Raw genomic sequence first — 15527 nt, 5'->3', positions numbered from 1 at the left:
CTGTGGTAAAAAACAATGAACTAGTAAAATGTCTAGTAAACTAATCTACTAAAATGTCACTGGTAAGTCCATCACCACCTCTCCTCCTCAAATAAAGAGACTATTTTTCTATGAATCTTCAAAATTCTAAAATTCCCACTGCAAATCTTGCACAATCTCATCTTCAACAGGGCTTCAAATAGTAGCCAAGACAAAATTGCCTTCGGAAAAACCATTACAAAGATTAAAACCATTATCCAAAAGGCTGTACCATTTACCCCTTTATGTATTTTCTCTCAATGCTTTGCTGTGAATAAATCACCCTGGAATTGAGAATAGCTATCTGGGATACTGAAAAGCTTTTCCTTCAAATATTTTAGTATCTGTGGGGCCAATATTGTAATTAAACATTTTCTTCTAGATCTAGGCCAAATTAAATATGGCTGATGTCAAGCTGATTTCCACATCAAATAAACAGGCTGCAGATCCGAGAATAAATTGCCAGGCAAGACACTCTGTTTAGAATAGTTCTGATTCAGCTATACTGATTTTCTTTTCACTGACTTTATGGAACAACTGCTGTCCACTAATCACATTTCCAAAGAGACCAATTTGAATTATTGTGCCACATTTGGCCTCCTTTCCCAATCTCACTCCATCCTTCCAGTGGAGAGTAGAGACAGCTTCTGATTAGTATCTGTCTGGGAATCCAAGAGCCAGTCCCAAAGAGGACAAAAGCCCAGTCCCGAAGAGACGAGCTTCCTTCCACTGCTGTGGGTAAACTGAATTTGAAGTGAAATATTAGAAGGCCCATGGCATCCATACATCAAAGTCATCTTTCTGTTATCAATATTTTAGAAAGCTGACATTTTAGTAATTCGATCCTATTACACATCAATGCCTACTTCTCAACTGATCTTGACCTCTAACTTTCTAACAACAGATATGAGGGTTCCATTTATTAATGTATTTTTCACTCACACTGCCTTAAGTCACTGAGATAACTATCTAACCCAAATAATTTATAGCTGCACAGGCTCTTCCACATGATAAGCATGCTCTTCAAACTCACCTACTTTTAATAATAGATGAGCCCTTTATCTTCCGGTTAAATCATCATCAGTTAATCATTTAAGAGAGGTGCAGTGATCAGAGAGATAATACAGGAGATAAGGCATTTGCTTTGCATGTGCTGGGGCAGCTATGACCCTGGCTCAAATCTCTGGAACTAAGGATCACTCCTACAGCACTGTTGAGCACCTCATTACTCATTACTTAGGGCCCAAACACTGACTCATTCATTGGCCCTGTTGGCAGAGTATGGCCGTAATGCATGATTGGTCCTTAGGCCCCTGAGCACTTTGGGGGAGAACATGCCTCCCAAAAATAAAAATTCAAAATGGCCCATTGTACACTGTTCCTCTCCACGGGCTCAAGTGGTATTTAAAGTATGGTACTTTTCCCAGCATGTAAAATAAGGACCAAAGGATCAGACACTGAAATCTCCATACATCATTCTTTCAAGGATTCAAACAATAATTAATAAATAGGTCAAACACTTAGATGCTAATTCCTATCACTCATTTCAAGGCAAAGCAAGCACACTGCAGAAATCTGAACTTAATTTGCAACAGATCTAGAAACAAAAGAAGAGCACATAAAGGAACTGCACTGTGTGCAATGGAATATTACTCAGTTCTAGGAAAAGATAGACTCCTGATATTTGCACCTTGGTTGGAATTGAAAAGAGAGCATTCATGATAGTGAAAAAAAAAAGAAAAACAAAGGAGATGATTATAGTAAGTAAAGTTAGAAGTGAAAGACAATTATACCTTATGTAGAATATAAAAACCCAAACTAGCGAAACAAAACAAAAGAAACTCATAAGGCTGAAGAAATGTGGATGAGACCAGGGCAGAGGGAAAGAAATGGAAAGATTGTGAAAGAACTCAGTGGCAGGTGCAATGAGACACAGACCCACACACCCAAGTGATTCCTGCTCCTGAAACATGCATAGTATTGTAAAACTAAGCAGGAAACCCTGTTCCAATCCCAAGCACCTCAAGGTTCCCTGAGCACCACCAGGAGTGATCCCTGAGCACTTAGCCAGGAGGAGATCTGAGCACTGCTGGGTACTGTCCCCCACCCAAAAATTAATTAAATAAACGATTAACATTGCTTAATTCTACATACTTTTAGAAATTCAATTAATTCTGTGCTTTAACTTTAGGGTGAAATGTATGGCAGCAAATTATATCTTTTCAAAGCTTTCCAAATAATCTCCCACATCCCACAGCCATCATCTTGCAAGCTATTAGCCCTGCTCGGAGACTCACAACACATCTTGGAAGAGATGCAAACCAAGCTGTTAAAATTCATAGGAACCACCAGTATTCCCATTGAAAACTTTGGGGCACCCTTGACAGTAGGGATGCAGTATCCACACACACCATAGTCATCTCCATGCCTAGAGACCAACCTCGCTACCTCATGACTAATCTATGCAGAGAATCCAAACTGACAAAAACTCCAGGTACACCACTTTGAGAGCTGAAAACTCTGAAATCTCCTCAAAAAGGAGGTGGACAGCTTTCCCCTACTCTCAACGCCCCCGCACTCCTATACTTCCAGAAGTCCCAGCAGCTACACATACACACAGCCCATAGCCATATAGCCCAATCAGCTCAGCTCAGCAGCCCAGTTCTACCAATCCTGGAGTTCCTGGAGCACTTCCAATGCCCTCAATACCCACAGCCCAGTAGGAGCATAGTAAATTAGATGGAAAAGTAGCAAAAAAGCCAACTAAGCTCAATAAACAGAAACAACAATACAGCATGCTTAGCTTAGCAAACCCATAGACAATGACTCTAATGACTCCATGGCGAGATATAACAATTTTCACAACTTTTCTTTTACTAAAGTTTTTCTCAATAATTCCATTGGCCAATTCAGTTGTAACAAACAATAGAAAATAAATTATGTTGTGCCTGTCAAAGGAGCAGACTTGGGGTTGGTGGGAAACTGGGGATGTTGGTGGAGGGAAGGACATTAGTGGCTGGATTGGTGTTGAGACATTGAAGGCCCAAAATAACTGTATTATGAACTACTTTGTAAACCAAATGATTGAAATTAAATAATAAATAAATAAAATGCTTTCCAAATAAAAGTGAAAATTGAAAAAATAGCTGCTCTTCTGAGCAGAACTTCCCAACAGCTATGGTCAACAGAAACATGCAAAAGATTTATTCTGCAATATGGCAGCTGAGACACATATAACTATTGAGAATTTATGATGGAATTTTAATCAATTTAAAAAGTACATTTGGCTATTGACTGCATACTGAACAACATAGCTCTAAAAATAGGGAAGACAATAAAGAGATATCAGATAAACAAGGATATATAAATAAGAATACAGATAAATAAGGAAACAGAGCCTTAGATGGTGGATACTTTTCACTGCCATGTATAAATAAATATATATACTTCATTTATATGGATTTATAAAGATTTGAGCAACTGATGAATAAAAGTTATCCTCTTTATAACCTTCTTAAACGTTTTTTTTTTTTTTTTTTTTTTTTGGTTTTTTTGGGCCACACCCTGTGCCGCTCAGGGGTTACTCCTGGCTATGCGCTCAGAAGTTGCTCCTGGCTTCTTGGGGGACCATATGGGACACCGGGGGATCGAACCGCGGTCCATCCTAGGCTAGCGCAGGCAAGGCAGGCACCTTACCTCCAGCGCCACCGCCCGGCCCCCTTCTTAAACGTTTTATAAGAATAAACTAAGAAAACACAATAAAATAATCCTAGTAAATGTTTAGCTAATACATAACAGTCAGCATTTGAGATTCTATCCAAATCTATATGCTAAGCCAAGAAATCTCAATTCTTTGATAAATAATAATCAACAATTAATTACTATCACTAATATGACAAAGATGCTAAATCTCTTGCTCTAGTACTTTGAAAAAATACTCAGAAAAACAGCCCCGGGGCTGAAGTGATGGTGCAGTAAAGGGATGTTTGCTGTGCATGCGGCTGATCCAGGACAGACAGCCGTTTGATCCCCAGGCATCCCATATGGTCCCCAAGCCAGGAAAAATTTCTGAGCACATAGCCAGGAGTAACCCCTTAGCATCACTGGGTGTGGCCCAAAAATAAAAAAAAAAAAAGAAAAACAGCCCATAAAGCAGCTGTAGATGCTTGCAAAATAAATATAAATATATTTCCACAAAAACCTAACAAATTTATTTTTGTTTCAATAAATATTTTAAATTTATAATAAATAATTTTTAATGGGGCCAGAGAAATAGCATGGAGGTAAGGCGTTTGCCTTTCATGCAGAAGGACGGTGGTTTAAATCCCGGCATCCCATATGGTCCCCCGAGCCTGCCGAGGGTGATTTTCTGAGCATGGAGCCAGGAGTAACCCCTGAGCGCTGCCGGATGTGACCCCCAAAAATAATAATAATAATAATAATTTTTAATAAATAAAAAATAATAAATAAAATTTTAAGGACCAAAAATATAGTAGAATGAGTGGAGTGCTTCCCCGGACAAAGCTGACCTTGAGTCAATCACCAGCACCCCAGTACAACATTTGGTCACCTGTGCTCCCCCAATAAGTGACCTCTAAGCACCAAACCAGGAATAAATCTTGAGCACCACCAGTCACTCTGGGGAAAAAATAATAAGATAAAACAAATAAAAACTAAAATTTTACAGAAATTCCCAATATGATACAAGAAGATGAAGATGACAGAGAAATGACAGAAATAGATAAATAAAAGTCATCCCATCTGAATAAGAAAGAAATGAACAGACCCTCTGTGACCCGAAAGTCAATAACAAAGATCTAATATCTGGCTCACTGAAGCACAGGAGAGAAGAGCCTGCTGCTGAAAAGCTGAAGAAATGAGATCAGAAAACTGCAAGTCCTTACAATGATTTTCATATACAGTGCAAGGAACTGAACAAAGACCAAGATGAGCTCAAAAACTCTACACTCAAGTATATGCATCTTTAATAATCAATGCATATTAATAATCAAATTTCTAAAAGTGGAAGGGGAACACTGGAGCAATAGTGCAGCAGTAGGGCATTTGCCTTGCATGCGGCTGACCCAGGCGAACCTGGGTTCAATTCCTGGGGTCCCATATGGTCCCCCAAGCCAGGAGCGAGTTCTGAGCGCATAGCCAGAAGTAAGCCCTGAGTGTCACCAGGTGTGGCCCAAATTCCAAAACCAACCAAACAAACAAACAAAACAAATAAAAGTGGAAGAGGAATAAAATGGAAGAAAGCCAGGGATACTGCCTAGAAGCAAGCAGGAACCTGAGCAAATTAGTGTTCTATAAAATAAACTCAAGCTGATAGAAAATAGATGAGGGGTCTGGAGCAATAGCACAGTGGTAGGGAATTTGCCTTGCTCGCAGCCAATCCAGAATGGATAGTGGTTCAGTTCCTGGCGTCCCATATGGTCCCCCAAGCAGGAGTGATTTCTGAGCGAATAGCCAGGAGTAACCCCTGAGCATCACCAGGTGTGGCCCAAAATGGAAAGAAAACAAAAAGATGAAATGGGGAAAGGAGAAGCAGAGAGGGACTGCAGGGATTGTGCACTAGGTGAAGCACTCACCCACTTGATAAAAACAGACCCAGGTTCAATCCCATATGGTTTCTGGAGCATCATCAAAAGCAATTCCTGAGTGCAGACCCAGATGTAAGCCCTGAGCACCTCTGGGTATGGCCCACAACAGAGAGGGTTATCCTAATAAGCCCGACAAGAAAAAAAGGAAAGAAAAAAAAAAATAGCAAGACTTAACTAAAGCAATGTCCAGGGAGGCAGAAAGGAGGGCAAAGCTGAGAGGCTGAAGCTACACGGTGACCACAGGGCATGTAAAAGTCCAGCTGGAGCCACTGGGAAGACTTTGGCTATGACAGGCCAACAGCCACGGAGGCTGATGAGGGCTCATTGGCAATTACATACTCTCAAGACAGAAACAAGATTAAAGAAGAATGGCTAAAGCAAAAGGCTTAACATTGGTGTCACAAAGTCCTAGAAACACAAAGAAATAAAATCTTTGGTTAATAAAAGTATCTGAAGGAGTATTTGTTCAAAATATTCATAATGGTGAAAGATACTGATAATTTCAAGATGTCCAGTAATCAGGGTCATCTCAAAGAAAGCAACATCCAAATATTCCTCATAATCTGAACTGCTGAAGATGAAAGATGCAAAGGAAAAACTTTTTCTGCAAACAGCTGAAGTAAGGTGACATCAGAGTCACTCACTGCTTAGCAACTAGAACACATCCACACAACTGTGCTGGTAGGGGACATTGTCACTGTGCAAATGGCACAGAACCTAAGTGGTCTAGCAGCTAGATGACATGGGTCACTGTCATGTATGTGGCCATCACTAACAGTAATGGCACTCAGCAGTGTAGGAGTGCACAGGCAAAAAGTCAAACTAAACTTCTTCACCTCAGGAATATCTAAGTAAAGCAGATAAAATACCAATATTGTAGACCATGAAAATATATTGGTAATCATCCAAATGAAAGGGTTAAGGCTAAAAGAAAATTATTCAGAAGGGAAATTTCTATTTTGAGAGATAAATCAAAAGCAAAACAAAGAGAAAATATCTCAGAAAATGTTAAAAAATCATTGGGTGTAAAAGTTACACTTTACCTGATAAAGTACTACATACATGCAGCTATGACATGCATCTATATAGCAATTAGAGGAATGGTCAGTAGAGAAGGTAAGTGGGCCTATACTATATGTTTCTGAACTTAATTCTACCTAAATAAATATGATTTTAACATTGTAGTCTAGATAAGATGTGCCTAATTACTATAACAGTAGCATAATAACAATAGCATAATAAGACACAAACCCAAAGGGTCAATAGCAAACTAAAACAGATGGCTATAAAATACTTAATCTCATTAACCGCAAACTCTCAGCAAACTTATAAAAAGTCAAAGATCAGAGAGCTGGTCATTGGCTCAGTGATTATGGTGTCCTCTTTGCCAGCATGAAGCCAAGAGCCTGATCCCTCATGTTGCCCATATGTGCCAAGTCAGTGTCCTGTGTTTCATGGGTGCTGTCAGAAACTCCCAAAAGCTCCGTAGCCAATTGTACACCAAAAAGTTACCAACCCTAGTGATCCCTCGGGTCCCAACTAAAAAGATGTTTGAACCTCACAACCTGGTCTGCAAGCCAAAATGGATTCTATAAACACATGTGTAAGTTCTCCAGCCAAGTATGCATGTGTGAGACAGACACCAAATCAACAGAAGCAAAGGGGGCAAGAATATTAGACTTCAGTGACATTAGTCTGGACTGACACTCTCTCTCTCTATCTCTATCTCTCTCTCTCTCTCTCTCTCTCACACACACACACACACACACACACACACACACACACACACACACACAAACACACATCCCAAGTCTAAAAGCAGATTTTGTGCAAACAATAACCAGAAGAAAAAAAAAAAGACAGAATGGTCATTAACTGCCAGGAAGACTTTCGGTAGTGCGGATGGAGCTCAATGTGTGAGGCCCTGGGTGTGCTACCCAATACCACCTGGAGCTAAGCACAAATACCTATTTGCCGGCGTATAAAATGACTGGGCGTATAAGATGACTGGGCATATAAGACAACCTCCTCATTTTGCAGTTAAAACATAGGTTTAGGCCTGTATTCGCTGTATCAGACAGAATGTTCCTGTGCTGCAACTGTATGTACCACAGTGAGCCAAACACAACAAGCAAAGGTTCAAAGGTTATACTGTAATAGACTTCCTCTCTAACTCTGGCCAATCTGAGCAAGTTTTTTACAGTGTAGATTCGGGTCCAGAACATTGTCTAATTTTTTTTAATTTTTTATTTTTAATTATGAGAACAATGATGCAAAGAGGACAAGGTAAAGTTACAGTGAAAGAACAATCGCCCATAAACAGAGTTCTCAGAAGAAATCCCCTTGCTGACGCCTAAATATTGAACTTACAGTCAAAAAAACATTAAGAAAAATAAGGCAGAATCCATGTACAATTACTTTGTCCACAAGTCTCCAGATTGTAGTACATTATAACATTTCTTAGCAGTACACAAAGCAACCTAAAGCCATGAGATTTATGTGACTCCTTAACTTTGAAGGTATAGTATTTTTATATATTCATGCACATACATATTAGTTTAAGTTAACATCAAAAGTTTAAGAGGTTTTTTTTAAGGGTTAGTCAAAAGGGCACAGTAAAAACGGTGTTAGAGTGGCAAATATTGTTTGCATAGGCCCACCAAAATATGGGGGTCATAGAAAGAAATAGCCTTGGTCTAAACACAAGGAGACCACTATCCTTGAAGTTTCCTGGCATAAGACCAACTCTAGGCTCCAGGCAAACTAGTTTATTCAATCCAAGTCATTGTCTGTAGTGCCAATACAGTTTTATTTTTCATGCAGTCCTATTGTTGGCCTCAGATTTCTGTATTAAAGATCCTGAAATCTGCACATCCTACATTGAAGTCAGGCTGATGTGGAGTATCCTCTAGTTTCACATCACAATTAAGGGGCAATACAGAAAGCCCTGTCTAGTAAGCAGGTCATTTTTCTTGTTAAGTCTTCTCAGTGTTAAGGGAAGTCTCTTTTGAGTAGACAGATGTCAGGGCAGCTGTAGGGTCTTCCCTGGTAGAGGAATGCCTCCAGGTGATGTTATAGACAACCTTGGATGTTTTGTAGATGTCTTCTCTAGATCAGGGTGAATGGAGAATGCCCATTCTTCTGAGGCCTGTGCCAGGTCTTTATGTCAATGTTCAGGGTGTAAGGTCCCATTGCACTACAAGATTTGTGTGTTCCCATCTCTATTAGATAAGAACTTATTGGTATGTATAGTATTTTCCCGTTTTAGTGTGCCTAAGCAACAAGAAATAAAGCCACGTGATGTTATCTGAGTATATGGGGACGTAAGAACACATCTAACAATACCCATGACTGGGTTCAAACATAAGCATTAAACTGAGGGATTCTTTCACACCAAATTCCATATTGAGCAGTTCACAAAGAGAAGATAAAAAAAAAAGGGGGGGGTCATCACTGTATAAGAAAATATTCAGCAAAAGTTATAGCCGTCAAAGAAAACACCCATAAAATGTTGAAAAGACATACATGTCCTTTTTATGCCTTTTGAAATAGTTGGGTGGGTGTTAACTCCAGGGCACCACTTTGGTCTGTGACTTAGGACTCTACAGTACTTAAGTTAGAAAGGGTAAATGAGGAGTAATGATGATAGGGGTTAAGGAAGTTAAAAAGAAAAATGATCTTTTGTAGGGGTGTGCAAAAGGGCAGAGTACAAAATGGATATTCTGCATACATAAAAACATAATTCAATGATAGTGAGTACTATTAATGTATCTTGTGCGCGCGATTTTGAAAATATAGACTGGAAAGAGATTACCAGTGACTGCCTCTAGAAGCTGGGAGGCCAGAAGTTCGGAGCCCCACCCAGACCCTCCCTAAGGAGCTGAATGGATAATGGGGGAAAGCCTAGGGTACCTTCAAGCTCCGCCAAGGGGCCCAACTCACCGGCTTGCCCAGGCATGTGGCCCGGGGAAGCCCTAGAGATCTGGAGCAAGGCGGTAGAGGGGTGCTGGGGTTACCCAAGTCCCGCACGCCCCCTAGGCCTGGTTAAGAAGGCCTTCGGCATGGTGGAGGCCTGCCAATCCCCATACTACTAGACTCCAACATTGTCTAATTTGCATGCATCAAAAGCCTGCTTGGATTGGCTGAGTCAGAGAGGCGGTCCGAGCAGCCTTGCAGTGATTGGTTCAGGATCGATTGGAAAATTCGTTTTGTGGCAATATTTAGACAATTTTCGTTTAGCGGCATATTGAAACATTTTTCGGGATATACTCGGTGTATAAGACGCCCCCCGATTTTCGGTTGACTTTTTTTTGTTTCAAAAGTCGTCTTATACGCCGGAAAATACAGTAAGTGTACAGCTAAGTGTAGTTGCCACAATAGTAGCCAAACAAACAGTGTCAGAAAACAATAGAATTTTCAAAGCACACACAAGGGCCAGAGGAAAAGGAGGAAATTACATGATAACAAATAGCTCAGTTTACCGAAAAGGCACAGGAATTCTAACACATACCCCCCTTTCCCCGAAACTTTGCAAAATACAAGCAGCCAAATAGACGTGAAAGAAGATGGAGCCACAAGCCTACAATTACAGTTGGAGATTTCGACACTCGGCTTGGTAACCAACAGAACATATGGACAGACGGGAATTGAGGGAAACAGAAGAGCTAAAAGGATTCTACCACCAAATGGATTAAAAAAAAAAATCATTTCTGTAACACTTCATTCAATGGCAAGAGATGGTTTATTTTAAATGTCTCATGCCATATTCTCCAAGATATACCATAAAAGAAAGGTAGAAGGAGAGCATAAAAACTGGAAGCTCAGATGCTGCTCCAGGAAAAGAGAGAGAGAGAGAGAGAGAGAGAGAGAGAGAGAGAGAGAGAGAGAGAGAGAGAGAGAGAGAGAGAGAGAGAGAGAGTGTTCAAAAGGCTGGCTGAAGAGCACAGGCTCTGCTTGCAGGAGGTCCTGGGCTGGATCTCTGGAGCCAGTCATTCCCACCCTCTCCACACAGCCTAGTGCAGAATCTGAGCAGTCAGGATTAGCTTCTGAGCACTGGCAGGTGCAGTTCAAAAGCCTGAAAAAAAATTTGTACTCAGACAAAGTATGTTCTGAACATAATGGAACAGACCTGAAAATAAACCGCAGAAAAGTATTTGGATACTAAACACAATAGTTCAATATAACGCAAAGAGAATCATTCCAGAGAAAATAATTTATTGTACTGAAATAAAAATAATAATGCTGCATATCAAAATAATAAGTCCGTAGATGAATACTGTATTTTATGTTGCTTTTATTAAAAAACATAAACAATTTAAAATGTTTTAGTATGTAGAAAAAAATCTTAATTTAATAATCTCAAGATTTCATTTCAAAAACTAAATAAGAATGGAAATTAAAATTAACAAAAATTGGGGGGAATACCAAGATATTACTAAACACTTATTTTAGAAAAGATGAACATAAACAACTATAAAACTAAGTAAGAAAAAGTAAACTGTCAACATTAGAAATGGAAGAACAAATATCACTAATGAGTCCATAAACTTTATAAGAATAAAGGACATTAAGAACTTTATGCCCATAAATTTAGAAAAACTTTAAAATTGGCCAAATGGTACCATTACAATCTAACTTGAATGTATAAATAAAAATTATAATTGACTAACTTATTCAAACAAGTGATCAACTAAATAGATATCTCATACTTTTTATTTTGTTTGTTTTTGTTTTGTTTAAGGGTCAAACCTGGTCAAGCTTGGGGAGACCATCTGGGCTGTCAAGAATCAAATCTGGGGTGGCAGCATGCAAGGCAAGTGTCCTACCCACTGTAGAAATTGAATTCACAGTTGTAGACGTTCCCTCCCAAAAATCACAGGCCCAATTTAAAGATTTAAAAAATAATAAAAAGGTAATATCAATCTTCTAAAAGATTCTTCTAAAAGAATCTTCTAGGAAACTAAGAAATGAGAACTTCTTAACTTATTTTTCAAGGCCTGCATTACAGTCAAATACACTAAAATCCAGGTAACTCTCATGAACATCAAATTCTAGTCCTCAGTATATAGATATAGATATATACTCAAAGCAAATCAAATAAAAGAATAATATATTGTGACCAAGTAGGGTTATCCTAGGTACATGAAAAGACTGATTAAATACTCAAAAGTCAATGTAATTCACTTCACCAAGATCTAAACTGAAGAAAAAATAAAAGGACCATCTCAATAGATACAGGACACTTGGTCAAAATCAACAGTACATGATGAATACTTAAAATCAGGAAAAGTGGAAAATTTCCTTCAACTACTAAAAGATATTAACAACAAAAAAAGGGCCTGCTATTAACATGACAGTAATTCTCAATGTTTTCCACCTATCCTTGTTTGATTTGTTTTGTTTGTCCCCAAACAAATCCTTAATCTCTGAATCTACATGAGACTGGGGGGTCCAGCCACCACAGCAGAACTAGAAGAAAAATAAAGGACATAAAGCAGGAAAGAAAGAGGCAAAATTGTCTCTATTCACAGTTAACAAGATTAGCTGTGTAGGAAATCCCAAGGGACCCACAAAAATAAAAGCTACAGGAAACCAAGGGTTTTTTAGCAACACCGAGATACAAGGTTAATGTACAAAAAAAAAAAAAATCAACAGTCTCCCACATCATGAAAATGAACTGGAATAGAAATTATTAAAACACAGAAGGAGCTGAACAGACAGCACTGAGGTTAAGAGCTTGACTTGCCTGATATGTGGTCAACACCACTTGAATTCCTGTAGCTCATAGTTCCCCATATTTCTGGATGTGGCTCTGGAGGTCACCAAGCACTGTTGGGGTGACCCAGGTTAGTAGAAACACACACACACACACACACACACACACACACACACACACACACACACCTTTTCTGAGGCCAAGAAAGAAAAAGAAAAGAAACACTGTAGCATCATTAAGTGGAAACATTTTGTTACACATCAGACAATTAGTCACCACAAAACACTAATGTAAAAAAATCAATGAAAACCTGAATAAATGGAAGGTGGGGAGCAAATATCGAATTAAACTGAAGAAGCCAATATTACTGAGATGCCGATTCTTCCCAATACAATCTTGAGCCAAAAACGCACTCGATCGAAATCCCAGTAGGATTTAAAGAAATGAATAAAACTGTATGTGAAAAAAATGTATGTGGAAAAGCAAATGAACTAGAATAATGAAATGAATTTCTAAAGTCAAGATAAAATTAGAGAAATCTCACTGTCTAATTTCAAGGGTAGTAGACTAACTGGTCATCAAAAAAGAAAGGGATGCTCTGGGGTGGGACAGTGGCTCATACTACACTGCTTGTAGAGTCCCAGTTTTTTTTTTTTTTTTTTTTTTTTTTGTTTTTTTTTGTTTTTTTTTTGGGGTCACACCAGGCAGTGCTCAGGGGTTATTCCTGGCTCCAGGCTCAGAAATTGCTCCTGGCAGGCACGGGGGACCATATGGGACGCCGGGATTCGAACTGATGACCTCCTGCATGAAAGGCAAACGCTTTACCTCCATGCTATCTCTCCGGCCCCTAGAGTCCCAGTTTGACCCCCAAAACAGCATGATTGGTCTCCTGAGTCTGGGCAACACAGGAAGTAGCCCCTAAAAAACACAGGGTGCGACCAAAATTAAAAGGGGATTGTATTTCAACACAGTTTAAACAAAGGTGCAAAGACTAAACTATATAAAAACTCTCAATACACGGTCATTTCATGACAATTCATCAAGATGATATCAAATTTCATGCCTTCGATAATGAGCCTCAAAATACATAAGGCAAAAATAGAAAATTTTACCTGAAGATTTCAATATTATCTCCAAGAATGTAAAAATAAAGAAAATAATAGTATGAAAGGCTTTAGAAAACTGGATAATGCTATCAATCAACTTTGCTTAACTGAAATTCATTGAAATGAAATTCACTCTCCCATCAACAGCACAACATAGATTCTTTCCACCTGCACAGGGTATTTACCAGTAGTATCTATATGCTGATCAATAATCTCATGAATTTGTCATGTAGCCCTTTGTGTATTAAATAAAGTTAACCAAGTGAGTGAGTGAGTGAGTGAGTGTGTGTGTGTGTGTGTGTGTGTGTGTGTGTGTGTGTGTGTGTGTGTGTGTGTGTAAAATAAATCAAATTGGGACTGAAAGAAGATTTCAGGTCTGCTAAAGAGAATTCACAAGCTTCACTTATGTTTACTTATAAATTCTACCCAAAATGTCAGGAAGAAATACTGGAGATCTTATACAAACTCTTATAGCAAACAGAACTGAAAAGTCTGGAAAGCCTCAGATCTCAGAATTACCTTACTCTAAAACCAAACAAATACATTACCAAAAAAAAAAAAAGAAATACAAATACAGACCATGAATTTATATTTATATTTATATACCAATAATCTAAAAATATTTTAATAGATAAAATCCAAACAATGTATACAAAAGAGTACACATAATTTCAACTGGGATTAATCCCTGACATCACATTCTGATCCCTTGAGCCAAGAGGCAGGAAGAAGGTCCCACCACTGCTAGGTGTAGTCCAAAAACAGAAAGGCAAAACCAGCAAGAGAAAAACAAAACACACAGAGAGAACCTTCATAAGACTCACATTGGCTTTCTCAACTGATATTCTACAAACCAGAAGGAAATGGTATGATATATGGTGATAAACAAAAACTAAAGGAATGCATAGTTTCTATAGGAGCTCTGCCAAAAAAACTAAGCAGTGAGATACACAAAATACATAAGCAGGGGAAAGAAAACCAATAAAGGGGTCTCCCAGAATGAACTTGAAACTAACTCTAATTTAACAGGAAAAATAAGTCTAAAGACTTGGTTATAAACTACATGGTAATCTCAAAGCAAAAGTACTTAAGAGAAACGAACAAGAAGAGGCAAATGAAAGTGAATCATTATAGGAAACATTATAGGAAAGTTAAAATCAAAGTGGAAGCAGAGAAAATAAGGACAAGCTCTAGAAAATAAAAACACAATGGATACCTTAAATTATCATTAAAAAATGCCAATAAACTCCTTTTTATCAATAATTTCTCTAATCTATGTGAATTAATTCCCTAACCAAAAGATACTGTCTGGAAGGATCAGGAACCATAACCCAACAATGCTTCTTATAAGAGATACACTTAAATTTTCATGATAAAACAAGCACAGAGTAAAAGGTTAGAAAACAGTAATACATGGGGCCAGAGAGATAGCATGGAGGTAGGACATTTGCCTTACATGCAGAAGGTCGATGGTTCGAATCCCAGCATCCCATATGGTCCCCCAAGCCTGCCAGGAGCAATTTCTGAGCATAGAGCCAGCAGTAACCCCTGAGCACTGCTGAGTGTGACCCAAAAACCAAAAAAAAAAAAAAAAAAATCAAACAGTGAGGCAAATGGTAGCCCAAAACAATAGGGACAGGGACTAGAAAGATAGTACATCAGATAAGGCACTTGCCTTGCACACAACTGAACCAGGTTCAATCTCCAGTATCCCAGAAGGTTTTCCTGAGCTTACCTGGAGTAAATCCTAGGTGCAGAGCCAGGATTAACACTTGAATAGTGTCAAGTGTGATCCCTCAAAAAAAAAAAAAAGGAACTACCATATTTGTATCAGATGAAGTAAATCTCAAACCACACAAAGAAGTAAGACAGGAATTGATATTGTAGAGAAACTGAGACAACTACATCAAAAGGACTTAACTCTCATCCACCACTATAAATGCACCCAATGAAGCAACAATATGAAAGCATCTATCTAAGAAAATACACCAACAGCAACACATAGTAGGAGATAAAAGACTTTCATCTACTCTGTCCTCATTAGAGAGCTCAACCAGAAGAAAATCAATAAGAAAGTAACAG

The 15527-nt window shown here is 38.6% G+C and overlaps 1 protein-coding gene across 2 annotated transcripts in view; it reads right to left on the bottom strand.

Annotated features, from left to right (window-relative positions):
- Positions 1–15527, bottom strand: part of ATRNL1 (attractin like 1) — a 733758-nt gene that overhangs the window by 706479 nt on the left and 11752 nt on the right. The gene's annotated exons all lie outside the window — the stretch shown is intronic.

The sequence above is a fragment of the Suncus etruscus genome, chromosome 17, assembly GCF_024139225.1.
Source record: "Suncus etruscus isolate mSunEtr1 chromosome 17, mSunEtr1.pri.cur, whole genome shotgun sequence".
Classification (NCBI taxonomy): domain Eukaryota; kingdom Metazoa; phylum Chordata; class Mammalia; order Eulipotyphla; family Soricidae; genus Suncus; species Suncus etruscus.
The sequence above is the reverse complement of the archived record's forward strand: the minus strand, read 5'-3'. Positions and strand labels throughout refer to the sequence as shown.